The sequence below is a fragment of the Gossypium arboreum genome, chromosome 8 (assembly GCF_025698485.1).
Source record: "Gossypium arboreum isolate Shixiya-1 chromosome 8, ASM2569848v2, whole genome shotgun sequence".
Taxonomy (NCBI): Eukaryota; Viridiplantae; Streptophyta; class Magnoliopsida; order Malvales; family Malvaceae; genus Gossypium; species Gossypium arboreum.
In genome coordinates this window covers 54,033,120-54,060,475 of record NC_069077.1, presented here as the reverse complement: position 1 = coordinate 54,060,475, position 27,356 = coordinate 54,033,120, and positions in this window count along the sequence as shown.

Genomic DNA, 27,356 nt, shown 5'->3' with positions numbered 1-27,356 from the left:
CCTAATATATATATATATATATATATATATATATATTGTGTATACATAATTTGATACTATGTTAAGTATATATTTACATTATATATATATGTTTTCAATATTGTATTTATGTATATTATTATGTATATATTTTAACACTATTAGTTATATATCTTTTATACTATTTAATTTATATTTCTAATATCATTGTATATTTCTAACATCATCATTATTTATATATATATGTATGTATTTATATAGCGTATGAATAGTTTTTTTATATATTATTATCATTTCTAATATATATTGTATATATTTTATATGTTATGTATTTTAATGTCATTAGTTACATAGGTTTCTTATACTATTCCATGAATGTATTTTTACATCATCTTATGTATATATTTTCAAATACTATGTTATATATATATATATATATATATATATATAATATAAATTTTAATACCATATTATGTATGTATTATTACTATATCTATTTTATCCCTATTATATTTATTGTTAATACTAGTACATACATTTTATTATATGAGTATATATGTACTTTTCTATATAGTATTATTTTCATACATCATTATATTTATTATTATACCTATTATTTTCACTATTATCACGTATTATTTTATTTTAATATTATTATGTATATATTTTCATATATGTCATATACATACGTTTCCAATATTTATTTTATATGTATATATGTATATATTATGTATATATTTTAACATTACTAGTTATATTTTTACTATCTTAGGTATATACTTCAAACACTATATATAGTATACTTCTAACACTATTACTATTTATATATATATATATTTTTACGTACATACTCTTAATATCATTATTATGTGTATCGTTCATTGTTTCCATTTCATGTTTAATTTTAGTATTACGTTTAATATCGCATATATCTTTATTGCTTCTAATATTATTGTCACATTTATTATTTGCTTCAATATATTTCTAGCTCTTTCTTTTATTTATTTTTATTTCATATCAATTTGCTTTGCATTATTTTGAAAATCTTATTCTTGTCTTCTAATCAATTTCAATACATGAGGCAACGTATCGGTTTAACACTAAGTCGTTGATTTCATCGCTATGTTGGGTGAATCATATCGGCTCGTGTTGAAAACGGAAAGCCCTTCTAACAAATTGAAATTTAAAAATTCTCGTCTGTTCAATCGGATCACGGTTAAATGTCAAATTGAATTCGTATTTTTAAAAATCAAGACAACACGTGTTTAATAAAGATACCAATTTTGGGCGTCACGAGGGTGCTAATACCTTCCTCATGCGTAATCGATTCCCGAACCCTATTTTTCTCTGGAATTTCGCGTAGACCCAATTCGGCCTTCATTTTTGTTCAAGAATAAATTTTCTTTTCAAAAAAAAGATGATTTATTAGGTGCCCGATCACACTTAGAAAAAAGGTCGGTGGCGACTCCCTTTTTAAAATCAAACCTCGGTCTTTAAACTTTCAATCAAATACCCCAGTTAGCGACGAAGCAAAATTTTTACGTCGCTACAAAGGCAACGTGCCGATTTAACATTAAGTCATCAATTTCATTGCTATGTTGGGTGAATATCAATCGGCTTGTGTTAAAAACGGAACGTCCTTCTCAAAAGAAATCAAAATTATAAAAATTCTTGTGTTTTGATCGGATCATGATTAAATGTTACATTGAACTCGCATTTTTGAAAATTAGGACAACATATGTTTAACGAGATACCAATTTTGGGCATCGCGGGGGTGCTAATACCTTCCTCGTGCGTAACCAACTCCCGAACCCTATTTTTTTCTTTGGCTTTTGACGTAGACCTAAACTCGACCTTCTTTTTGTTTAAAAAAATAAATTTTCTTTTAAAAAAAGAGGATTTATTAGGTGTTCGATCACACCAAGGAAAAAGGATCAGTGGCGACTCCCTTTTCTTTTTTAAAAACCGAAATTCCATTTTCCAATTTTCAAATAATCGCCTCAACTAGCGACCAAAGCGAAATTTTTACGTCGCTACAACTGGCGACTCCACTGGGGAACTCTTTTCTTTTTTTGAGAGTCGAGTCTAGAATTAAATGCGTGTTGTCAAAATTTTCAAAACTCCTTGTTCAAATTAATATTTAGCCGTGATCCTTAAATTTTATTTTTGAAAAGTAATGCATTTGCATCATGTTGTAAATATTCTTCTAACTTGTTTTATCTTGTTGTTCTTCAGTTCTAAGTTTTTATGGCTTTAGTTTTTTAGTTTAGTTTTTAAATAAAACGTAAAGGTTTGTGAGTTTCTCCCCATACACCGTGCACTTGCATTTTTGCATAACATGAGCTCTCTACCCGGGCTCCGTCCATTTAAGTGGAAGTAAACGCTATGCCTTCGTGAGTTAACTCGTCCCTCCGTACAAGCTAGTGAATACTTTCGGGTTACATATGACTTATGCTTTCGTGAGTTAACTTGTCCCTCCGCATAGGCATAAGTAAATGTAATCCCTCGAATTGAACTCGTGAGCCTGTGATGGGCTACGATTGAGGCTTCGTACTAGTCTTAGTAGACGATAGTACGAACAATTCGAGTACCTGTCTAGAACCGAAACCGCATATAGTAAACCATACGAGCCACCTAACTAGAGCCTTGCCGAACCTCCGTCCGTTAATAATCACCAAAATAAGTACACGGGAGAAACGCCTCTTGTCTTTCATTTCCTTTACATTTACACTGTTTATACAAAAAAATTGAACCGTGTAGCTTAATTTGTTGAAGTTTCCATAGTTTTTCTCAGTTTATATTTGTTGTGATTACTAACCAAGGTTGTTTGTCTTTATTTTTATTTTTCATCACGCATCGTAGGCATCTTGATTAGGAAGGTGTTGATTAGAGATTGGTTGCCAAAAACGGGTTTCTGATGGAGGAGTCAATTACACAAGTATCCGAGAAAAATGTCATGGTTCGAGACTGGTTTTTGAAAACCTAAAAAGTAAAAGGGGACAGTTTAACGGAAGGATGTATCTCCAATCTTCCCGAACATGTAACTTCGAACGTTCGTCAGAATAACCTCGAAGACTTGACTCAGATTTGGAAACAGTGGGACTTAGATACTAGGGGGATTTTCACTGAAAAGTATGGGGATGTAGCTCACTTGATCGCCGTCAATGTAGATGAACAGTTGATTCAAGCCATGGTTCGATTTTGGGACCCAACGTACCAATGTTTCTCTTTCAATCATGAAGATATGACTCCGACCATAGAAGAATATGCTGCTTTGCTTCGTGTTGACAATGTACAATTCAACAAGATATATATGAAAGAGCCTAAGCCAATGACCTTCAAGAAAAAAGTTAGTGAGGTTGACTGGAATGACCGATATATGGGCCGAAAAATAGATAAAGAAAAAAAATGAAGTCAGTTGTGTTCTGTGGTTTTCTCTGCGAGACTTAGTTTAAAACCATCCAGATATTGCAAAGAGAATGAATCTGTTTGCTTTGGCCATTTACGGATTGATCGTCTTCCCAAAGGTTTTGGGGCATGTAGAAGTCGCGGTAGTGGATTTCTTCGAAAGGTTGGGGCAAGGGATCAACCTCATCCCAACTATCTTAGCCGAGACTTTTAGATCTCTTAGTAGTTGTAAGAGAAAAGGGGAAGGACGTTTTATCAAATGCACGCAGTTGTTTAATGTCTGGATTCTGAGCCATTTCTGGAAAGTAGAGCGCACAACTTTCCACATGTTCTCAAAAACATTCTCCCCATTAAAGGCTTATTTTAAGAAAGATTGGCCGAAAGATGTCACCGAGTAGCACTGGGTTTCGGTTTTTCAAAACTTCCGCGCTGAAGAGATAACCTAGAGAGGACCATGGATTCGTTCTTTAGTTCTGATATATACATGCAGAAGCCAAGATTGGGTGCCTCTACTCGGATTATGGGGAGGGGTTGGATATGCTCCATTAATGGTTCTAAGGCAGTTTGCTTCACGACAATTCATACCCACCACCGGAGGGTTGGCACAGTCAGAGTTTGCCTTTACAGGTGAAGGTTACATGAAAAGAGTCCGGGATACTGCAAAGGCTTGGAAAAAAGTTCACTTAATGGAATTAGCTCTCTATGCTGATACTATTACTCAAGATTATGACATATGGAGAAAACGACGAGTGAATAGTCAACAAGTCTCATCGATGAATTACACTTTCCAAAATCCTTTCTCAGAAGAAATGCCATCCGAGCTGGAAGTAACAAGACACGAATTTGAACGTGAAAAGGCTAAATTGTTACGGGATATCAGTTCTCTTCAAGAGGAAATCTACCAGTTAAAGATCGATGTTCAGATTGAAAAGTCTCAAACTGTGAAAATCCAAAGAGAAACTGAGATCGTGAGAAATGACTTAAGGGACCTTCATTTGGAAAATAAGAAATTAAGAAGCACTATAAAAAAATAGTGGTTTGGGCAAGTCGTCAGCAGAATGGAAGGAAGAAATTAGTAACATCAAAGGTGGGATGGAATTCTGGAAAGGGAAAGTAAAGAAAGAAGAGGAAAAAGCTGCGTGTGCTATGATAGAGTTAAGGAAGAAGAATACTGAGTATGAAACTGTATCTGCAGAATTAATGACCAGTCAGTCTAAACATCAAGAGCTAAGAGGGAAAATACGAGATTTAGAAAATTCACTACAAGCTTATCAGCAATAGTTGGATAATCTCCTAAAGGCCCTAGAAGAAAAGAATAGTCAGTACGAATGAGACACTCACACCTACGAAAGAGCTCTCCAAGAAAAGGAAATGCAACTCGGGTTTTTGATCAATGAAATTCGCAAGACAGTTATCCAAGTTGTGCAGTTTTCAGATGAACCGAGGCTCTCAGTTGCCAATTCCCTCCGAGTCAAAGATCAAGCATATTAGAATTCTTAGAACAAGTGAAGAAACAAAACGATGTGGCTAGAAAATTTATGTAACTGTTTAATCAAAGATAATGAAACGTTTTGTAATAGGCTCTTTTGATTAATGAAATGCCTAAGTAGGGGCCATCTTGAAATCAACACCAAATTCTTGCACATTCATTCATGACTAACATTCATTTGACATTCATTCATTCATTCATTCATTCATTGCATATACATATCACCATAATCATTCACTAAGGCTAAAACCGTATAATCCGCAGTTGCGACACTACAATTTTGGAATCATGCCATTCTTATAGGACGCGCTGAAAAGCTAGAATTATGGAAGCTGAGTTCAATGAGAGAATTGAAAGGATAGAAAGGACCCAAAGAGAATTGTAAGAGCAGTTGACCAAGTCACAACAGGAAGCAAGAGATCTGATGTTAAGATCTCGAGAGGAATCGCTCGAGCAAAGAGATCAAATGGCCAAAATGATGGAAATGATGACGTCTCTGACTAAAGGAAAGGGACCTATGCAGAGCCCTGACACAATAGAGCCTCAGCCAAGAACTAATCATGATCAAGATCCGCTCTATCCCCCAGGATTCACTCCATCTCATGCACATGTAATGTAAAGAGAATGTACTCGAGGAGAACCTGCAAGCTTGGAACAATGACCCGTACCCCCTGCTCATCTAGGGCAAGGTATATTCGTATCAAACCTAGGAGCTAATCCTGCTGATCCCAATGTTCCAAATTTGGATGACCCGGTAGAGATAGCCAGGTTGAAAATGGATGATCATGATGCCCAGGAAAAGTATAGAAGCTTGGAAGAAAGACTTAAGGCATTAGAAGGTACTGAAACCTTCTCTACACTAAGCGCAAAAAAGCTTAGTTTGGTGCCCGATCTAGTTCTGCCTCCAAAATTTTAAGTGCCAAATTTTGAAAAATATGATGGAATGAAATGTCCAAAGTTGCATCTTGTCATGTTTTTCTGGAAGATGACTGGTTACGTGAATGAAGATAAATTGTTAATACATTGTTTCCAGGACAGTTTGGTCAGATCGACCCTTCGATCGTATAATCAACTTAGTAGAGAAAGGATCCGATCATGGAAAGACTTGGCATCAGTATTTTTCGAACAATACAAGCATGTATCCGACATGGTGCCTGATCGACTAACTCTGCAGATAATGGAAAAGAAGCCAACGGAGAATTTTAGGCAATATGCCCAAAGATGGAGGGACATCTCGGCCCAAGTAGAACCCCCATTAACCTGAAATAACGGTCCTCTTCATCAACACTTTGAAAGTACTGTTTTATGATAAGTTGGTAGGAAACGCCACGAAAGAGTTCACAGATATTGTAACATCTGGGGAACTTATAGAAAATGCTATCAAGAGTGGAAGGATGGAAGGCTCTGAAAGCTCGAAAAGGACAGCACCCGTAAAGAAAAAAGAGGCAGAAGCCTATATAGTGGGAACTGAGAGCCACCACACTTCTAATCCTTACCCAGTCCAGCCACGACCTTGATATGGACTGCCTCCAAACTTTTATTATCCTCCCCAAAGCCTTTACTATCAAGCACCTCCTCCTTACCCCGTCTACACCACAGATAACCAAAGACCATTTGCCATGTTTCCACCAAATACCATGCCTGCTCAAAACCAACCCAAAAATGAACAAAGACTGACAAGATCTAATCCTGAAAAAACCCAGTTCACCCTAATTCCCATCTCATATGGAGAGCTATACCCAAAACTGTTGGAAAAACAATTAATATCCCTACATTATATGGCACCCCTGAAGCCTCCATACTCAAAATGGTACGATCCTAATACTAGTTGCATGTACCACGCTGTAAACCAGGGGCATTCTATAAAAAACTGTTTGGCATTTAAAAGGAGGGTTCAAGGTCTTATTGATGCAGGCATTCTATGATTTGATGGTGCTGGCAATACGGCTAGAAATCCGCTCCTTAACCACACTGAAGGAAATATGAGCGTGGTAACAAAAGAAGACAGATGGCGTGTCAAAAGTTGTGTTTCTGAAATAAAGACACCGCTGCGAAAGATTTGGGAGGTAATGGTGGAAAATGGGCTGTTCTGTCATCCCAACAGAATTTTCAAAGAAGGAAATACAAAAAGTCAATGTTTTTGTGATTTTCATGGGATTGAGGGGCATGACATCCAGTCTTATGAAGGATTCAGAAAACTACTTCAAGACATGATAGACAATAAAGAAGTTGAAATCTTTAACAAAAGGGAAGAGGCCGATGAAGGAGAAGTATGCACTTCTGATAATCAATCATCAGGTTTCCCTTATAGTGCCGATCGACCATTGGTGATTTATTATGATACAAAGGAGCAAGTGAAACCAAAGATGATAATTGAAGTACCGTCTCCTTTCCCTTACAAAGACAACAAGGTAGTACCATGGAAATATGATGTCAACATTATCATACCTGAAAATGAAATATCCAAAGTCACGACCAGAAATGTTGACAAAGTAGGACACTTCACCCGCAGCGGGAGGTGTTATTCTAAAGCGGTCGGACCAATGAAGAAGACTAATGACTTGAAGCAGAAAGGAAAGGCACCGATGCATGAGGCTGAGGTAGAACTTGAGACTCCGTCCGAACAAGAAGTTAAAAGACCTGTGAATGAAGAGGAAGCACATGAATTCTTGAAGTTCATCAAACATAGTGAATATAACATCGTGGAACAGTTAAGCAAACAATTGGCATGAATCTCGGTATTATCCCTACTGTTGAATTCAGAACCACATCAGAATACTTTGCTGAAAGTGTTAAATCAAGCTTACGTGACAAGCAATATATCTGTCGAAAAGCTTGATAGATGGGTGAATAACCTGAACGCGGATAATTTTATTTCTTTCAGTGATGACGAAATACCGCTAAATGGTAGGGACTTCGTAAAAGCATTGCATATCACAACCCGTTGCAAGGGTTATATAATAACGAATGTACTCATTGATAACGGGTCAGCACTCAATGTCATGCCTTTGGCCATGCTTTCTAGAATTCCAATTGATATATCTTATCTGAGGCCTTGTCACTCTACAGTAAGAGCATTCGATGGGACAAGACGAGAAGTCATGGGAAAAATTGAAATTCCTCTAGAAGTGGGCCCCTATATATATGACATCGAGTTTCAAGTCATGGACATTACGCCCTCGTATAATTGCCTTTTAGGAAGGCCTTGGATCCACTCTGCTGGGGCAGTTCCTTCATCTCTCCATCAAAAAGTGAAGTTTATCATGGATGGTCTTTTGGTCACTATCGTGGGTGAGGAAGACATTGTCGCATCTATCTCTGCTGATACACCATACCTTGAAGTAAGCAAGTATGCAGTAGAATGTTCCTTCCATTCCTTCGAATTCATCAATGCTACGTTCGTTACTAAAGGAAATAAAATTCCCATGCCTAAGCTGTCAAGAAATACCAAGATGGGAATTAAGCTGATTGTGGGAAAGGGAGCCCGAGCGAGGAAAGGTTTAGGAAGATACCAGCAAGGGATAGTGAGAGCTCTAAAACTAGTACCTCATAAGGCTCGATATGGTTTAGGGTTCAAACTGGATATGTGACAAAGAAGAAAATAGTTGCAGAAAGATCGAGAAAGGCAGATTGCAAGAGTCTTAAGCCGAGAATTAGAATAGGAGCCCATAACGTACCCTCCTTTGACAAAAACATTTACATCTGCAGGAATGATATACCCCGGGCAAGATAATCCATGAAGCACGCTGTTATTAATTGAAAGGGGTCTTCAGAATGTCAGTATAAATGTCATTGACAAAGGAAATGATGCAATTAAAGATGTTTCAATGATACGCCCTTGTCCTCCTGGATTCGTTTTGAACACTTGGACTGCTGTGGACCTCCTTGTAGTTTCTAAGTCTTCTCCAGAGTAATGCTCAATGTTAACACTCTTCTTTTTGTATGTCCCTAAGTAATAGTAGGGATTCTTTTGTAAAAGCTTATGATTTGCTCTTTATCATTTAAATGAACATCAATGGAGATGCATTTTGTCATGGTCTTTTCATTCTCATTAACTTCATAATTTTTTCTCTCTTCTCACAGCCTGTTATTGCATATATCTCGCATCATAATGCTTGTTGATCCCTATACTTTGATGCTCCTCTATAGTTTTCTTTTCCATTCAACTTTCAGGTGCTCAGATATTAACGACATGAACAAACTCGTTGCAAATCTTGAAACTGATTTCGAGAAAGTTGTTTGTTTAGGAGAGTTCGAAGCTGAGGAAAATGTTGAAGATTATGTCTCGTCTCCTGACTTACTAAGAATGGTAGAACAAGAAGATAAACAGATTCTACCTCATCAAGAATCTGTTGAGATAGTAAACTTGGGAAATAAAGAAAAGAGGTAAGAAGTGAAGATTAGGACCTCCATTTCAGATAACACCAAACATAATTTGATCGCTTTGCTTCATGAGTACAAAGATGTATTCGCATGGTCGTATCAAGACATGCCAGGATTGGATGAGGATGTAGTGGTCCATAGACTCCCACTGAAACCCGAATGAAAATCTATTCAACAGAAACTAAGGCTAATGAGACCTGAAATGCTGCTAAAAATAAAAGAAGAAGTCAAGAAACAATTCGATGTTGGCTTCCTACAAGTCTCCAAATACCCACAATGGGTAGCTAACATAGTCCCAGTATCGAAGAAAGACAGCAAGGTATGCATGTGTGTGGATTATCGCGATTTGAATTGAGCAAGTCCTAAAAATAATTTTCCCTTGCCACACATCGATACATTGGTGGATAACACAGCCAAACATTCATTGTTTTCATTTATGGATGGATTCTCGGGTTATAATCAGATAAAGATGGCTCTTGAGGATATGGAGAAAACTACTTTCGTAACAATGTGGGGAACATTCTGTTATAAGGTAATGCCGTTCAGATTAAAGAACGCTAGGGCAACATATCAAAGGGCCATGGTGATGTTGTTTCATGGCATGATGCACAAAGAAATAGAAGTCTATGTCGATGACATGATCCCCAAATCCAAGGGGGAAAGAGAGCATGTTGGGAACCTCAGGAAGTTGTTCGAAAGGCTGAGAAAGTTCCAGCTGAAGCTTAATCCAGCCAAATGTACGTTTGGGGCTACCTCAGGGAAATTGCTAGGCTTTATCGTTAGTGAGAGAGGCATTGAAGTTGATCCAGATAAGATAAAAGCCATACAAGAACTACCACCTTCGCGCACGCAAAAAGAAGTCAGAGGGTTTTTAGGTAGGTTGAACTACATCGCTCGGTTCATTGCTCAACTTACCAACCAGTGTGACCCAATTTTTCGACTCCTTCGAAAACATAATCTAGGATAATGGAATGAGGAGTGCCAAGTGGCTTTTGACAAGATAAAACAGTATTTGTCTAGTCCCCCGGTGCTAGTACTACCAACTCTAGGAAGACCGTTAATATTGTATCTGACTGTGTTCGAAAATTCAATAGGTTGCGTACTGAGGCAACATGATGAGTCGGGGATAAGAGAAAAGGCGATTTACTGTCTCAGCAAAAAGTTCACAGAGTATGAGGCAAAGTACTCGTCAATTGAAAAATTTTGTTGCGCTTTGGTTTGGTTAGTTCGGAGGCTCAGACAATATATGTTGTATCATACGACATGGTTAATTTCAAAGTTGGACCCCATAAAGTACATGATGGAATCACCTGCACTCTCAGGAAGAATGGCACGGTGGAAAATCTTACTATCGGAGTACGACATCATCTATATGAGTCAAAAGTCGATAAAAGGAAGCGCAATAGCTGACTTCTTAGCAACTCGAACAACGGATGAATACGAGCCATTGAGATTTGATTTCCCGAATGAAGACTTGATGTGCATCACAAAAAAAGAGTACGAGTCATCAAAAGTGAAGTCATGGAAGATGAGCTTTAATGGTGCATCGAACGCATTGGGGCATGGGATTGAAGCAGTTTTGATATCACCAAAGGGGAATCATTATCCGTTCACCGCTAGATTGAACTTCTTCTGTACCAATAACATAGCGGAATATGAGGCTTGTATCATGGGTCTTCGTGCAGTTATTGAATGAAACGTCAAAATCTTAGAGGTGTATAGGGACTCAGCGTTGGTGATACCCTAAATCTATGGAGATTGGGAAGTGAGAGATTCAAAATTAGTTAAATACAACGATCTAGTGGCAAGACTGATTAAAGAATTCAAAGAAATAACTTTTAATTACTTCCCACAAGAAGAAAAGCAATTGGCTGATACCCTGGCCACTTTGGCTTCAATATTCAAAGCGAACAGAGAAACAGAAATAATGCCTCTCCAAATGAGCATATATGAAGTCCCTACACATTGTTTTAACATTGAGAAAGAGCCAGATGGATGGCCATGGTTCCATGATATCTTAGAATATGTTAAGAATCAAAAGTATCCCGAACAAGCAAATGAAAACGATAAAAGAATAATCAGAAGAATGGCAATAGGGTTTGTCCTTGATGGGGACATTCTGTACAAAAAAGGAAAAGATCAAGTGCTTTTGAGATGCGTAGATGCTGTTGAAGCCAGAAAAATACTTGAAGATGTCCATGAGGGAATCTGTGGGACACATGCCAATGGCTTCACTATGGCCAGGAAAATTATGGAACTCGGTTACTACTAGCTGACGATGGAAAGCGACTGTATTAGTTATGCATGAAAGTGCCACAAATGTTAAATTTACGGTGATAAAATTCATGCAGCGCCTTCGCCCCTTCATGTCATGACTTCTCCGTGGCCTTTTTCTATGTGGGGCATGGATGTTATAGGGCCAATTTCCCCAAAAGCTTTTAATGGACACCGGTTCATTTTTTTGGTTATTGATTACTTCACAAAATGGATAGAAACCGCTTCATTTGCCAATGTAACGAAGACTACAGTTTGTAGGTTTTTGAAAAAGGAAATCATTTGTCGATATGGTTTGCCTGAAAGAATCATTTCAGCTAACGCCTTGAATCTGAACAACAAGATGATGAAGGAAGTGTGTGAGAAATTTGAAATAAAGCATCATAACTCATCACCCTATCGCCCGAAAATGAACGGAGCTGTTAAAGCGGCCAACAAGAATATTAAGAAGATTATTGGGAAAATGACCGAGACACATAAAGACTGGCACGAGAAGCTACCATTTTCTTTGTATGCATATCGTACATCTGTGCGGACATCTACAGGAGCAACTCCTTTCTCTCTGGTCTATGGAATGGAAGTTGTGCTACCTATCGAAGTTGAGATCCCCTCTCTACGAGTCTTAATGGAGTCGAAACTGGATGAAGCAGAATGGGTTCAAGCTCGATATGACCAGCTAAATCTTATCGAAGAAAAACGCTTAAAGGCAATCTATCATGGATAGATGTACCAAAAGAGAATGATCGCCGCCCATGATAAGAAGGTACGACCAAGAGAATTCCACAAAGGAGAACTCGTGCTGAGAAAGATTCTCCCAATACAAAAAGACTTACGAGGAAAATGGGCACCAAATTGGGAAAGACCATACATCGTAAAGAAGGCTTTCTCAAGCAAAGCTCTGATTCTCACCGAGATGGATGGGAAGGAGTTACTTAATCCAGTGAACTCAGATGCTGTGAAGAAATATTATGCATAAAAAAAAAAGATCAATGTGAAAACCCGAAAAGGGCGCCTTGATTAACACAAAAGGTTAGGATGAAAACCCGAAAGGGCGTTCTAATGAAGCAAACATTGGGATTAAAAAAAAAGCAAGGCGTTTTGAACAGTGGATCAAACAGCGAGACTACAGTATTTGAAGCATTTTTGAAAACTCCAGATCTTCTACGCAAGAAGCCATGCTTGAAAAGATTCTTGATTAAGAAATGTAGAAGAGTTTATGCATTGAAAATCTAAGCATTTGTATCCGCTGAATGCGATCCCCTTTCTTTTTATTACACTTTTTACTATTCTTGGTTAACTTTCTTTGTTTGTCACCTTTGAAATAAATAAATGGAGGTATCCCTTTCGTACCTACCTGACCATTTTCATGCATCTCATTGTATGGTTTATTTAAATATTAATAGTAAAATGACATACTCTAGACAAAAGAAATGTTGAGCATTACCCGGATAAGAATTTGATATACAAGAGTCTCAAAGTAAGGACAAAGTTCAACCAGGGACAAAAGAGTGATATTTGAGAAACGCAGATTGTTTGTGAAGCTTGAGGATGGGTATAGGGCTTAAAGAGAAAGTCAAGAGCCAAAGTAATGAATGCAGATCATCACAGAAATCGTGACGAAAAAGGACATACGACAAACATGCCTAAGGCGCATAGCATAATCATGTAGGCATAAATGTGACAGCCTTAAATTGACCCTAGTCGGAAAGTGGTTTCGGGACCACGAAACCGAGTCCTATAAGAAATTAAAAGTTATATTCTGTGTTTATGACGTGAGTAAATGCATGTGTGAAAGTTTCATGCATTAATTTGATCATTTTTATGTGAATTTATTAAAATGGACTTATATGAAACATTGTTGGAAAGTGAGAGGTTAATCTTATAATGGTCTAATAGTACATGCATTGAAAAGAGTGGTTTTGCATGTCAATTTACCCATGATAAACATAGTGGCCAGCCAAGGAAAGATAATGCTCCACTAATTCAAAATTAAAATAATTTTTTATTAACCAATGATTTAATAATTGTAATAAAAGGAATTAAATAAAAGAGGAGAAGGAGGATGGTGTTCATCTTCTTCTCATACCACTCTCCAGCTGAAACAAAGATGAAAAAGAAGGGAAAACTTACCTAGAGCAATTCGGCATTCATCTTTAGCTATTAGGAGGTAAGCTTTGAATTTGTTGATTTGGCTTTATAATATGCTAAGTTAAATTGTGGATGCACTCTTGGTAATGTCAAGAAAGTTGAGATTTCTTATGGTGATTTGAGCAATATGCCGATGGTTAAGTGTTGGAATTAGGGGTTATTTTCATGTTGCATGGAACAATGGGGGAATGACTAGAATGGGGTAAAGATTTTTGGATGAGTGGCTTAGAGGCACCTTGTACATTCGGTCAAAGATTGAGTCTATTTAGAATGTTAATTTCTTCCTCTATGATTATTTTCCTTGCATGTTAAATAGTTCTTGATAAGGCCAAATGAGTTATGAAAGTTTTTATAAATGTATGAAAGTCTTCATGCTATGAAAAATTCGGTTGAAATATGGAGAATGAGAGATGTCATTTAGGTTAAAACCAAAGGAATGGTCAATAGGCATTAAAAGGTTAAGTGTGTGAATTTAAGGTATAAGAACCTATAGGTCATTACATGGGTATGTTAAAAAAATTAATGTGGTATATTCGGCTAAATGGGTGATAATGGTTTATAATGTTGAATTGAATTATGATTATGTACATTAGAATTAGATATAACAAAAAACTATGTGAATTTGGATGAAATATTACATTCGGCCTAGAGGCATTAGATGAACATTTGTGGAAATCTCAAAGTCTTGAATAGTGGTGATTGTAAGATGAAGTAAAAATCATTGAATTATATGCATAAGTAGTTAGCAAAGTGATTAAGCTACCAAATTTAATTATTAAATGAGTTCTAAGCTTGCTGAATTTTGAGATGTGATTGGGAGTAAATTTGACATGAGCATATTTTGTTAATCATATATTGATAAATGTTGAGTTATGATACCATGATATGAACTTAATTATCAAATTGCCGAATGCGTTAATAATTAAGTAAGGTCAACAATAGAGCAATGAGTGGCTAGTGGAATCTAGTAGTCTTCTTGTTATATTCGGCCATGAGTTTGTATAATTGGTTTGTAATAGATTAAATTTGTTTATTCAAGCTCAAGAGCTTAGGGAGTCTAATTCGGAAAAGAGAAAAAAAAAGCTACCCAACCGAATAGTCGATCTGTAATCGTTCGGCAATTTCCGAGGTAAGTTCTTAAGTATTTGAGTTTGATTCCTTTGTAAGTTTTAAGTGATTAAACGTTGAGTAAATTCAATCATAATAGGACATAATGAGTTGATTTAATAAGATATGATATGGCCATGATATGTCTTAAACTCGAATGGTAAGTTCATATGTGTTTGGACTTGGAAATTTAAGAGCAAATTGTAATAATTTGCTTGGACAGCAGCAGTAATGTGATTTTAGAAAATCACTATAAATTGTTGGTGTGGAATTATGAGCTGAATAAAATATGTAATCAAAGCTTAATTAGTCTAGTTCCTTATAAAAGAGGCCGTGTGAGCAAAGAAATTTCCTATAAGGAGATATTTAAAGTTGTGTGAGACGGTGTCAGAATGACTCCGAAATCCCCTGTTCTGTTTTTAGAAAATCGTTATAATTTTCACAAAAATGGTTATAAGGTAAAATTTATATGCTTAGACTCCTTAATGAGTCTAGTTTCAAATGAAATTGAATATAACACATTTTGAATTCTGTACAATGAGAAATCTGATTCGTAGTGAGGAGTGGTCAGGTTAGTCGAACAGTGAAACAGGGGAAAACTTTAAGAAAAATCTGGTATTGATTGGCCATACCTAAAATTCTGAAAATTTTATGGATGAAAGATACATGAGTCTACATTCGGGGAAAATTAACGGCAATTGATTTTGAGTTTTGTAGCTCCAGTTATAAACAATTTAGTGACTGTTGCTCAGGAAAACTGCTTGTAGTGAATATGTGATTTTGTTGTAAACTTTGATGAAACTATTTGAGTTGCTTATAAGCTATTACTGAAATTGATGTACAAGAAAAATATGAAATATGTATGAGTTATATATATGTGATAAGGCCTAATGGCCGATGTGATGAATGTGAAAGTGTATATATATGTGATAAGGCCTAATGGCCGATGTGATGAATGTGAAAGTGTGTATATATGTGATAAGGCCTAATGGCCGATGTGATGAATGTGGAAATGTGTATATATGTGATAAGGCCTAATGGCCGATGTGATGAATGTGAAGGTGTATATATCTGATAAGGCCGACTGGCCAATGTGATGAATGTGAAGGTGTACATATGTGATAGGGCCGAGTGGCCAACGTGATGGATGTGGAAGTGTATGAATGTGATAAGTCCCGAAGTGCATTTGTGTTAGTACTATATCCGGGTTAAAACCCCGCAGGCTTTATGCGAGAATATTATCCTGATTAATGTCCATAGGCTCCGTGCTCGTACTATATCCGAGCTCTAAAGACACGATGACTACGGGTGGAGATTTTGTCCGGGTAAGCCCCGAACTATAGGTTTCGTTGAAGATTCGAGTAAAGCGTAAGATAATACGACTTCACAGTAACAATTGGTAATAAATACATTCAATGCGATAAGTTGGTCAGGTATGTATTTTGAGATTACATTTAAGCTTGATTTGGACTAAATCGCAAGGTCGTTATATGATGCATATGTGAGTAAAGTAATAAGATTGTTCTATGATTATTGTGCATTTGGTCGATGTAGAAAGTTAGGTGAAAATATGTAATGTACCTATGTTTACAAGAGATCACTATCAAGTGAGAATTTATCTGCCTATTATACATGATGAGATGTGCATATTCGGAAAAGGGATAGTATGCCCGAAGGAAGAGTGAAACAAAAATACGAACAACTATGTTATAATTTGGTTGTTATCTGTTGACACTGCTTAAAACTTACTAAGTATTGTAATGCTTACTCCGTTCTTTGAATCTCTGTTTTATAGATTTTGGTTCACCAGCTATCGGACTCGGGATCATTGAAGTCGAAGTCGTCCACACTATCAAAGCCCTTTTGGTACACTTTTGGTTGAACTCTGAAAATGGCATGTATAGGACTACTCTTTCGTTTGTTGGTCATAGACCCTTTGATTTTGTATAAATTTGGATAGCCATGCGAAAATAGCGTATATACACTTTGGCATGGTATCATAATCATTTTGTATGTTGTTCATTAAGAGATGTGGAAATGTTTGGAATTGATTAGCCCTTGGAATGGTTAACCGTGATCATCTTTTGTGCCATGTATGCTAAAAGGGCTAGTTGAATCAAGGAAATTATGAAGTAGGTAAAATCTACCTTAAGGACAGAGGTTGACGGCTGCAGTGATGTGGATGTGAAAAATCACTAAAAATAGTAGGAATGGAACTAAATAGTGAATAAATTGTGTAAATGAACCTTGATGAATCTATTTTTATAGGAAAGTAACGAAACGATCATATGAACAGTATGTTAAGAGATATTGAAGTTTTCGCGAGACAGGGCCAGAACGGTTTCTGGATTTCCTGTTCCGACTTTGGAAATTCATTGTAAATTAACCAGAAATAATTAGGAGTCATGCCATATATTTATAGATTCCTCTTTGAGTCTAGTTTCTATAGAAACAAACAGCATCAGTATTGAAGCCCTGTACAGGGAGATATCCAAGTTGTAATGCGCAAAGGTCAGTGTAGTCGATCCCTGTAACATGGGAGAATTTAACTAATAAACTATACTAATTGGCCCGACCAAAAATTCTAGAATTAAATTTGTAGATGCATGTATGAGTCTAGTTTCAGGGAAAAATCACGAAACTGATTTTCGAGTTGTGGAACTCAAGTTATGATTTTTAAGGTGACAGTGACACGTTAGCCAGGTGGCTGGAAATTTTAAATGGATTGTGAACATAAATATATTTATGTGCATTAGCGCGCCGTGTTCGACTCGTGACGGACTCGGAGTGCACGGGTGCTACAATTTTATTGGTATCGAGCTACGGTTTAGTCGATTCTAGGACTACCGTAATACGTTTGGGTCTAGCTATACATGCCATTATGTGATTATTTGATAGTGTGGTGATTTCGACAATTGAAAATGTGTTTATTTATTGTAATGAATTCGATCCCGATCGAGTATGTAGTGAGATGGTATTGAGAGGACTGAGACATGCTTATGAGGTGTCAATATCGAGAAGGGTATAACATAAGTAAGTTTTGAGTAATTGAAATTGGTATTTAATTTAAAATGCCATCATATACATGTATGATAGATGAATGATGTCCCCTTTTGTCCTTATCATGATAAGGTTATTAGAGAAATGAACAAAGGAAGAGATTGGGGATATATGCTTTTGCGTGATTGCTTATTGAGCTAAAAGTTTAATAAAAGAAGCATACATGTATTAGATTTGAATGATATTTACGACTTAAAGTCAAGAATCATGTTATATGTTTACATGCGAATGAATTGATTAAATTATAAATGTGATTTGTGCTATGTGAAGCATGATAACATGTGAATAAATATGTATGAGACTCAGTGATGTGAATCCGAGTTTAAAGACCCGCTGACTATATGAAGAGATTATGTCCGGGTAAAGACCCGATGGCTATGTACAGAGATTATGTCCGGATTAAAATTCGCTGGCTTTGTGTGGAGACTTCATCCGAGCTAAAAGTCTTGACGATGATCCGGGCTAAGTCCCGAGGAGCATTCATGCTAGTGATATATCCGGGCTAAGTCCCGAAGAGCATTCATGCTAGTGATATATCCGAGCTAAGTCCCGAAGAGCATTCATGCTAGTGATGTATCCGGGCTAAGTTCCGAAGAGCATTCATGCTAGTGATGTATCCAGGCTAAGTTCCGAAGAGCATTCATGCTAGTGATGTATCCGGGCTAAGTTCCGAAGAGCATTCATGCTAGTGATGTATTCGGGCTAAGTTCCGAAGAGCATTCGTGCTAGTGATATATCCGTGCTAAACCCCGAAGAGCATTCGTGCTGGTGTATGTCCGGGCTAGGTCCCGAAGAGCAATTATGCTGGTGACGTGTATTCGGGCCTTTATGCCTAGTAGGCTTCGTGCCGGTAATTTGAGCAAAGTTTAAGTATTCATTACTATACGAATTCAAATTTAAATGAGATGATATGTTTAAAGGTGTACATACATGATGTTTATAGACTTGGTTAAGTCATTTCAATGTGAAATAACGAATGAATAAGAGCACTAAGTGTGGGAAGTGGAATTCATGTAAGACCTAAATGCTGGGACGAAGGCATTGATTTGAGATAGTGTGTAAGCCCATATGCGGGACATGGCATCGGCTCGATATGTGGCGTATGTAGGACCATATCTAGGATATGGCATTGTAAGACCATATGTGCTATTGCTAAATGACCCTATTTTTGTTAATCATATTCAAGAGATTATTTCGATTAAGTTCGACATTTGAAAGTTTGTAAGAATTTTTGATGAATGCTGATAATTTTGGATATATGGGTTATGTGCTAAAATAAATCCCATGCCGATGTACTATACGAGGCTTTATGCCTAATCGACTGTATACGGGTAGCATTAACGGTGATTGAATGTGCTGAATGAATTAAATGTTCAGGTGTGTGGAAGTTGAATTTTCTGTTGGAAATAAGTTAAGTTGAATATTGAGATACGATGGAGTTATAAAGGATATTTATTGGTATTGGGGTGTTTGAGTATGTGTGTACTTTCGGTCAGGTTACAGCTTATACATGAATGAATATGCGGGTTGATGGTGTGAATTATACATGTTAAAATGTGCTTAATATGTGTTTGAAATGCATTGTGAATTAAATTAAGTGATTATTGCTTATGAAATCAAGAAAATGAGATAAAGGTGCATACTTGTAAAAATGTTTATGTATTTGTTTTAAGATAAGAAAATGATTTTATAGCTCGATGCGAAATCAATAATGAATTACAATTGCTATCAATGAGCTAATGTTTATATGAATATAATTCAATAAGAGGATGTTATCCTAAACTATGCATCGGTAGAAATTTTCGGGGACGAAAATTTCTTAAGTGGGAGAGAGTTGTGACAGCCTTAAATTGACCCTAGTCGGAAAGTGGTTTCGGGACCACGAAACCGATTCCTATAAGAAATTAAAAGTTATATTCTGTGTTTATGACGTGAGTAAATGCATGTGTGAAAGTTTCATGCATTAATTTGATCATTTTTATGTGAATTTATTAAAATGGACTTATATGAAACATTGTTGGAAAGTGAGAGGTTAATCTTATAATGGTCTAATAGTACATGCATTGAAAAGAGTGGTTTTGCATGTCAATTTACCCATGATAAACATAGTGGCCGGCCAAGGAAAGATAATGCTCCACTAATTCAAAATTAAAATAATTTTGTATTAACCAATGATTTAATAATTGTAATAAAAGGAATTAAATAAAAGAGGAGAAGGAGGATGGTGTTCATCTTCTTCTCATACCACTCTCCAGCTGAAACAAAGATGAAAAAGAAGGGAAAACTTACCTAGAGCAATTCGGCATTCATCTTTAGCTATTAGGAGGTAAGCTTTGAATTTGTTGATTTGGCTTTATAATATGCTAAGTTAAATTGTGGATGCACTCTTGGTAATGTCAAGAAAGTTGAGATTTCTTATGGTGATTTGAGCAATATGCCGATGGTTAAGTGTTGGAATTAGGGGTTATTTTCATGTTGCATGGAACAACGGGGGAATGACTAGAATGGGGTAAAGATTTTTGGATGAGTGGCTTAGAGGCACCTTGTACATTCGGTCAAAGATTGAGTCTATTTAGAATGTTAATTTCTTCCTCTATGATTATTTTCCTTGCATGTTAAATAGTTCTTGATAAGGCCAAATGAGTTATGAAAGTTTTTATAAATGTATGAAAGTCTTCATGCTATGAAAAATTCGGTTGAAATATGGAGAATGAGAGCTGTCATTTAGGTTAAAACCAAAGGAATGATCAATAGGCATTAAAAGGTTAAGTGTGTGAATTTAAGGTATAAGAACCTATAGGTCATTACATGGGTATGTTAAAAAAATTAATGTGGTATATTCGGCTAAATGGGTGATAATGGTTTATAATGTTGAATTGAATTATGATTATGTACATTAGAATTAGATATAACAAAAAACTATGTGAATTTGGATGCAATATTACATTCGGCCTAGAGGCATTAGATGAACATTTGTGGAAATCTCAAAGTCTTGAATAGTGGTGATTGTAAGATGAAGTAAAAATCATTGAATTATATGCATAAGTAGTTAGCAAAGTGATTAAGCTACCGAATTTAATTATTAAATGAGTTCTAAGCTTGCTGAATTTTGAGATGTGATTGGGAGTAAATTTGACATGAGCATATTTTGTTAATGATATATTGATAAATGTTGAGTTATGATACCATGATATGAACTTAATTATCAAATTGCCAAATGCGTTAATAATTAAGTAAGGTCAACAATAGAGCAATGAGTGGCTAGTGGAATCTAGTAGTCTTCTTGTTATATTCGGCCATGAGTTTGTATAATTGGTTTGTAATAGATTAAATTTGTTTATTCAAGCTCAAGAGCTTAGGGAGTCTAATTCGGAAAAGAGAAAAAAAAGCTACCCAACCGAATAGTCGATCTGTAATCGTTCGGCAATTTCCGAGGTAAGTTCTTAAGTATTTGAGTTTGATTCCTTTGTAAGTTTTAAGTGATTAAACGTTGAGTAAATTCAATCATAATAGGACATAATGAGTTGATTTAATAAGATATGATATGGCCATGATATGTCTTAAACTCGAATGGTAAGTTCATATGTGTTTGGACTTGGAAATTTAAGAGCAAATTGTAATAATTTACTTGGACAGCAGCAGTAATGTGATTTTAGAAAATCACTATAAATTGTTGGTGTGGAATTATGAGCTGAATAAAATATGTAATCAAAGCTTAATTAGTCTAGTTCCTTATAAAAGAGGCCGTGTGAGCAAAGAAATTTCCTATAAGGAGATATTTAAAGTTGTGTGAGACGGTGTCAGAATGACTCTGAAATCCCCTGTTCTGTTTTTAGAAAATCGTTATAATTTGCACAAAAATAGTTATAAGGTAAAATTTATATTCTTAGACTCCTTAATGAGTCTAGTTTCAAATGAAATTAAATATAACACATTTTGAATTCTGTACAATGAGAAATCTGATTCGTAGTGAGGAGTGGTCAGGTTAGTCGAACAGTGAAACAGGGGAAAACTTTAAGAAAAATCTGGTATTGATTGGCCACACTTAAAATTCTGAAAATTTTATGGATGAAAGATACATGAGTCTACATTCGGGGAAAATTAACGGCAATTGATTTTGAGTTTTGTAGCTCCAGTTATAAACAATTTAGTGACTGTTGCTCAGGAAAACTGCTTGTAGTGAATATGTGATTTTGTTGTAAACTTTGATGAAACTATTTGAGTTGCTTATAAGCTATTACTGAAATTGATGTACAAGAAAAATATGAAATATGTATGAGTTATATATATGTGATAAGGCCTAATGGCCGATGTGATGAATGTGAAAGTGTGTATATATGTGATAAGGCCTAATGGCCGATGTGATGAATGTGAAAGTGTGTATATATGTGATAAGGCCTAATGGCCGATGTGATGAATGTGAAGGTGTATATATCTGATAAGGCCGAATGGCCAGTGTGATGAATGTGAAAGTGTATATATGTGATAGGGCCGAGTGGCCAACGTGATGGATGTGGAAGTGTATGAATGTGATAAGTCCCGAAGGGCATTTGTGTTAGTACTATATCCGGGTTAAAACCCGCAGCTTTATCGAGAATATTATCTGATTAATGTCCGAGGCTCCGTGCTCGTACTATATCCGAGCTCTAAAGACCCGATGACTACGGTGGAGATTTTGTCCGGTAAGCCCGAACTAAAGGTTTATTGAAGATTCGAGAAAAGCGTAAGATAATACGACTTCACAGTAACAATTGGTAATAAATACATTCAATGCGATAAGTTGGTCAGGTATGTATTTTGAGATTACATTTAAGCTTGATTTGGACTAAATCACAAGGTCGTTATATGATGCATATGTGAGTAAAGTAATAAGACTGTTCCATGATTATTGTGCATTTGGTCGATGTGGAAAGTTAGGTGAAAATATGTAATGTACCTATGTTTACAAGAGATCACTATCAAGTGAGAATTTATCTGCCTATTATACATGATGAGATGTGCATATTCGGAAAAGGGATAGTATGCCCGAAGGAAGAGTGAAATAAAAATACGAACAACTATGTTATAATTTGGTTGTTATCTGTTGACACTGCTTAAAACTTACTAAGCATTGTAATGCTTACTCCGCTCTTTGAATCTCTGTTTTATAGATTTTGGTTCACCAGCTATCGGACTTGGGATCATTGAAGTCGAAGTCGTCCACACTATCAAAGCCCTTTTGGTACACTTTTGGTTGAACTCTGAAAATGGCATGTATAGGACTACTCTTTCGTTTGTTGGTCATAGACCCTTTGATTTTGTATAAATTTGGATAGCCATGCGAAAATGGCGTATATACACTTTGGCATGGTATCATAATCATTTTGTATGCTGTTCATTAAGAGATGTGGAAATGTTTGGAATCGATTAGCCCTTGGAATGGTTAACCGTGATCATCTTTTGTGCCATGTATGCTAAAAGGGCTAGTTGAATCAAGGAAATTATGAAGTAGAGACAAAGGTTGACGGCTGCAGTGATGTGGATGTGAAAAATCACTAAAAATAGTAGGAATGGAACTAAATAGTGAATAAATTTTTTAAATGAACCTTGATGAATCTATTTTCATAGGAAAGTAACGAAACGATCATATGAACAGTATGTTAAGAGATATTGAAGTTTTCGCGAGACAGGGCCAGAACGGTTTCTGGATTTCCTGTTCCGAATTTGGAAATTCATTGTAAATTAACCAGAAATAATTAGGAGTCATTCCATATATGTATAGATTCCTCTTTGAGTCTAGTTTCTATAGAAACAAACGATATCAGTATTGAAGCCCTGTACAGGGAGATATCCAAGTTGTAATGCACGAAGGTCAGTGTAGTCGATCCCTGTAACATGGGAGACTTTAACTAATAAACTGTACTAATTTGCCCGACCAAAAATTCTAGAATTAAATTTTTAGATGCATGTATGAGTCTAGTTTCAGGGAAAAATCACAAAACTGATTTTCGAGTTGTGGAACTCAAGTTATGATTTTTAAGGTGACAGTGACACAGTTAGCCAGCTGGCTGGAAATTTTTAAATGGACTGTGAACATAAATATATTTATGTCTGTTAGCACTTCGTGTTCGACTCCGGTGACGGACTCGGGTACGGAGTGTTACAATAATGGCATTTAAGACAAACATGTGCATATCATGATAACATCATGCATGACATAAACAGGTACTCCAGTAGAGCAAGAGGATGTGATGATAGTTGTACTGAATCAAAGGAAAAGACACCTGAGTTCCACCAGATGACATGTTTTGGTATTCTGATGTTTTTATTTCTATTTCAAAAATTAACTCATATTGCGAGAGGTGAGTTGAGCCTCAAGACACGTTGAGGTATTTTCAATTTCTGTCTTTCAAAAAAAATCAACTCATATTGCGAGAGGTGAGTTGAGCCTCAAGACATGCTGAGGTAATTTTCAATTTCTGTCTTTCAAAAAAATCAACTCATATTGCGAGAGGTGAGTTGAGCCTCTGCTCACATGCTGAGGTATTTTCAATTTCTGTTTTTCAATTTCTGTTCGTCAAAATCAGCTCATATTGTGAGAGGTGAGTTGAGCCTTAAGACATGTTGAGGTAATTTTAATTTCTGTTCTTCAATTTATGTTTCAAAAATTAACTCATATTGCGAGAGGTGAGTCGAGCCTCAGGTCAAGCTGAGGTATTTTCAATTTCTATTTGTCAAAAATCAACTCATATTGCGAGAGGTGAGTTGAGCCTCGACTCACATGCTGAGGTATTTTCAATTTCTATTTTTTCAATTTATGTTTTCAAAAATCAACTCATATTGCGAGAGGTGAGTTGAGCCTTGGCTCACGTGCAGAGCTATTATCAATTTCTATTTTTATTGTCTATTTTTAAAGTGTCAACTCATATTGCGAGAAGTGAGTTGAGCTCAGGATCACATGCTGAGTAAAGAATAAAGATTGGAGCTGATTGAAAACACCCGATTTCGTCTCCTTGAAGTTGCAGTGTAGCTGATCGAAGATATCAAATCTTACTTTTCCAAAGTTGCAGAAGAAGAGACCTCGAACCTTATCACACTGAAGCGGTAGAAGAGTGGTTTGAAGTTGTAAATCTTATCTTTTTGAAGATGTAGTGAAGCAGATCAAAAACGACGAATTTTATATCCCTGAAGATGCGAGCAAATTGAAGCTACAAGTCATATCAAAAGATGCAGTGGATCGAACCAAAGCTACAAGATGCGGCAGACTGGAAAGAGACTACTTGAACAAGAAGAGCACTAAAGAAGTCAAGACTCGGTAAGACCGGGCAAAATTGGCCTTTCTTTGTGTCTTTGCTCTATTCTCATTACACGACAATGAGCAAAGAGGGATAGCTGTTACAGGCCAATTTTGACCCACCTAACCAAAACCCAAATTGAATCAAACCAACCCAAAACCCTTAACCCATCAGACCCACTTAAACCCATTTACATCAAAACCCAACAGAAGCCCAACACTTAAATTAACCCCTTTACAATTTTGACCCAACAATAACCCAAACCCCAAACCCAATTCCTAACCTCCCAAATACTGAAGCCCAAAATCAAAAACAAACAAAAAAAAAACCCTAAATCTAACCCTACCCACAGCACCGCCAACGTCCCATCTCCATTTGCACTGCTTCTGCTCCACCGTTCAACCACCACCTGTAAAACAAAAAGAACACGCAACAGCAACGAGTGGACAGTACCAATGTAGAATAGAAAAAAGAAAGTGTATTGCAAATCGGCTATAAAAAGCAGATCTCTTGTAAACAAAAAGGGGGGATTTGTTTTTCATTTTTTTGAAATGCAAAAAGGAAATACGGTAGACATTGAATACTAAAAAAGAAAAGATTCAAATAGCAAGTAGAAATCCACCACAACAGATTCAAAAAAAAAAAAACAAGTTTCATAAAGGCAAAAGGTTACCTTTTTCTTCTTTTTATTTATTTTCCTTTTATTTTCGAACCCATTTACATACATACATCAACGTTTTCTCTATTTTTCCTTAAAAAAATCAGTTATATATAAAAGTATAAAAAAAAATCAGTTATATATAAAAGTATTAAAAAACAAAAAATATACCTTTTTTAAACTCCGCCACGTGTACAAGTGGCGTGACGCGCGATGGTCGATGGCGGTGGCCATTGGGATCCCACGGATTTTGGGCAAACCTAGAGAAAGGAGAGAAATGAAGCCCTTTTTTTTAAAAACTCAAATGGGGAAATGAATTTGAAAAAAAACTGACTTAAATAAGGCTTGCAAACGACGCCGTTTCATTAGGCCCCCACACGCCCAAAACGGCGTCATTTTGGAGGGCCGACCCGAAGACCCGACCCGCTCCACAAAAGGATCCGTGTGTTTCTACCAATTGTGATAATTGTGCGTGCGGTCCTTCCGCATTTTTATTATGTTTTAATCTAGTCTTTTCCTGTTTCTTAATTCTGTCTTTTAATTTTAACTTCGTTTCAATTTGGTCATTTGACCATTTGAGGGAGGGACATTGGAGCGACGTCATTTCGGGGATAGAGCATATTTGCGCATTCAGTCCCTCCATTTCATTCGCGTGTTCTATTTGGTCCTCTCCTTTTATTTTTATTTTAAATTGGCCCTGAACTTTCACTTTATGCTCAATTTAACCCCTTTTAGTTATTTTCACTATTTTATGATTAAAATTAATTGATTATTATTATCATTAATATTAGTGTATATTTTATTATATATATACGTATATGTATATATTTATATACAATATTATTTTTTATTTACTTTATTTTAATATTTTAATATTTGCTTTTGTATCAAGTATTTTTACTATTATCAATATTATTATTAATATTAGTGTATATTTTATTATATGTATACGTATATGTATATATATATATTTATATATAGTATTATTTATTTATTTATTTATTTATTATTATTATTATTATTATTAATATCACTATTGTTATATTTAGTATTACTTTTACTTTCATTATAACTATTACTATTATTAATCTTAGTATTATTACTATTATTTCTTTATTTTTATTTTATATTATATTGTATTACTAGTTTTTACTATTATTAGTATTAGTTTCAGCTTCAATTAATATTTTAACATGCATATATATTATGTGTATATTCTTTTAATAGATATTATGTATATCTTTATATATTATTTTTAACTTTATATTATGTATATATTTTAATATTATCTTTTATATATATTATGTACATATTTTCAATACTATTAATTCACCTTTAATATCTATTATTATATATATTTTAATATATGTATATATATATGTAGCGTTATTAGTATTTTTAATATTATGTTTTTTCATCATCTTACGTACTATTATATGTTTATATATATATATATATATATATATATATATTCATGATTTTATTTCGTGTTTAATACTATTATTATCATGTTTAATACCATATGCATTATTATTGTTTTCTAACCATTATTATCACATATACATTGTTAATGTTT